Source organism: Physeter macrocephalus, chromosome 11 (genome assembly GCF_002837175.3).
Source record: "Physeter macrocephalus isolate SW-GA chromosome 11, ASM283717v5, whole genome shotgun sequence".
NCBI classification, from domain to species: Eukaryota; Metazoa; Chordata; class Mammalia; order Artiodactyla; family Physeteridae; genus Physeter; species Physeter macrocephalus.
The window spans coordinates 102,396,315-102,399,240 of record NC_041224.1 but is presented as its reverse complement, the minus strand read 5'-3'; positions in this window follow the sequence as shown (position 1 = coordinate 102,399,240).

Genomic DNA, 2,926 nt, shown 5'->3' with positions numbered 1-2,926 from the left:
AACTAACTTGTCATCTATGAGAAACTGATTGATTTGCAATAGCTTTTGGAGATAGTATGATTCTTAGAAAATAAATGAAGATAGAGCCTAAGACTGGAATATATGCTTGGTCATTCCCCTGTGCAAATTTACTACTCAGTGGCAGGGAAAATTTGAGGACCCAGCAAGCTTGAGGCCCTACTGATACCTGAAAATGCAAGAAAAAAAAAGGGAGTGCTTTTGAGGCAAATTTGAAAAGAAAGGGATAGGTTTTCCCTTAGAATAGAAAGGATTCCTCTGGATCAGGAGGAGGAGGTGAGATACAGAATAGTAATGAGTGTAGAGAGGTCAGTAAACTCCTGGGAAATTAGTCCAGTAGACTGGACAGTTGCTTTGACCCCAAAGAGAGGAAGGCTGAAATATGCATGTAGATAGCCTCACAGAGATGCCCAGGCAAGGCCCTGCAGGAAGAGCCACTGCTCAAGGAAGCCTTGTGGACAAGAATCAGGGACAGGTCAACCACAAACAATGTGACTGCCAGCCATCACTCCCTTCCCTAGGTCCTTACTCACACTGTATTTTCAAAGTACCCTGGTCCTATGTAAATCTCCTGGGACCTAATCAACCTTGAGGAAGAGGAGTAGGAGCCCCCCAAAATAGTGATATTAAAATTTCTGCTAATTCAGCAGAATCAAGGGATAGGGCTTGAAAGAGAAAGGAAATTGGCTTATAGAAAAATGAGGTAGTGTGTATTTCTTGCACACTGAATTTATGAACTGTGATTTCTACCTGTTGTAAATTCCATGCTTCATGCATATCCATTCAAACTGTCCCAAAATCTCTGCAGCTCTGGACTGGCTTATGGCTTATCTCTTTTCCACTGTGCTTCTTTTAGAGCTTACTGTTAGCAGAGACTGTGGCACCTAAAAATTATTGCTATGTAATCCAGATTCTTAATAGAAATTCCAGGAAGCTCAATTCTGGGAAGCATGTGTGAATTGAAGGGAAATAAATATTCTTTTTTGGGGGGTCAAGAGGAGTCATGAGTAATTTAATGTTGGCATCCTCCCATGTCTCTGGTCCTCTCTAGAACCAGTGACAATGATGAGGGACGAGTCTCTGTCTCTTCCCTCAGAACCTATGTGGGAATGTGTGGTTACCCATTCTGTCTCTCTGACTGTACATGGGCATTTCAGTAAATTTTCCTGTTTTCTCTCTTTGACCTTAATAATTGATTTATATAGCCAAATAGATTTAACAAATATTTAATAACTCCCACCGTGTAAGGTACTGCTCAAAGCCTTGTCCTACAAATGAGAGATATAATAATACAAAATATTGAATAGAGTGGGAGAGAGGCTGAGTGAAGAGACAAGATGCGTGTGATATGTATGGGCTGACTTCAGAAAAAGACCTCAGGTTTTGTGAAGGGCTCGCTCTGTGCCTGTGGTGCTGCCTGTGCCTCCAGCTGGCCCGGTGCCCCAGAGCAGCAGGCGGTGGGCCGGGCACAAAGGGGAAGGGAGATCCCGGGTTCAGCAGGCTGTTTTGGGAACAGGATTGATTTGTACTCCCCGTATTTATAACCCTCAGTCATCGGGTCAGAAGCCGAACCCCGCTAGTCCTCTCAGACCGCCGGCCGCCTGGCATTTCTCAACATCTTCCTGTGGTTTCTTAAAACAGTTCAGGCCACACAGCCACTTCGATTTGGTCAGATTTCTCTTTGGGACAAAACAGTGCAGCGTGTGGTCAGATTTCTCTTTGGGATGAAACAGTGCAGCATGTGGTAAAAGCTCAGGGTTTCCACGGTGTCGGCACTCCAGCATCTTCTGCAGGACGTCGTTCTTCTCAGCGCAAACACGAGGTTCTGCGCCCAGCCCGGTGCGGATGTAGGAGAGAAGAGAAGGAGGAGAAGACTCTCTGACGCAGCAGGAGTTGGTTTCAGTGAATGAAAATGGGAAGGATGGACACCCTCTTGCGAGAGCACCGGAATCACAATTAACTGCTGAATAATCATCAACAGGAAGACACGGAACTCACCAAAAAAGATACCCCACATCCAAAGATGAAGGAGAAGCCACAATGAGATGGTAGGAGGGGCACAATCACAATAAAATCAAATCCCATACCTGCTGGATGGGTGACTCACGAACTTGAGAACACTTATACCACAGAAGTCCTTCCCAACCTGGGAGTCTGGCAACGGGAGGAGGAATTCCTAGAGAATCAGACTTTGAAGGCTAGCAGGATTTGATTGCAGGACTTCGACAGGACTGGGGGAAACAGAGACTCCACTCTTGGAGGGCACACACAAAGTAATGTGCGCATCAGGACCCAGGGGAAGGAGCAGTGACCCCATAGGAGACTGAATCAGACCTACCTGCCAGTGTTGGAGGGTCTCCTGCAGAGGTGGGGGTTGGCTGTGTCTCACCATGAGGACAAGGACACTGGCAGCAGAAGTTCTGGGAAGTACTCCTTCGCTTGAGCCCTCCAAAGGTCTGCCATTAGCCCCAACAAAGAGCCCGGGTAGGATCCAGTGTTACGTTGCCTCAGGACAAACAACCAACAAGGAGGGAACCCAGCCCCACCCATCAGCAGACAAGTGGATTAAAGTTTTACTGAGCTCTGCCCACCAGAGCAACAGCCAGCTCTACCCACCACCAGTCTCTCCCATCAGGAAACTTCCACAAGCCTCTTAGATAGCCTCATCCACCAGAGGGCAGACAGCAGAAGCAAGAAGAACTATAATCCTGCAGCCTGTGGAACAAAAACCACATTCACAGAAAGATAGACAAGATGAAAAGGCAGAGGGCTATGTACCAGATGAAGGAACAAGATAAACCTCCAGAAAAAAAAAAAACGAAATGAAGTGGAGATAGGCAATCTTCCAGAAAAAGAATTCAGAATAATGATAGTGAAAATGATCCAGGACCTCAGAAAAAGAATGGAG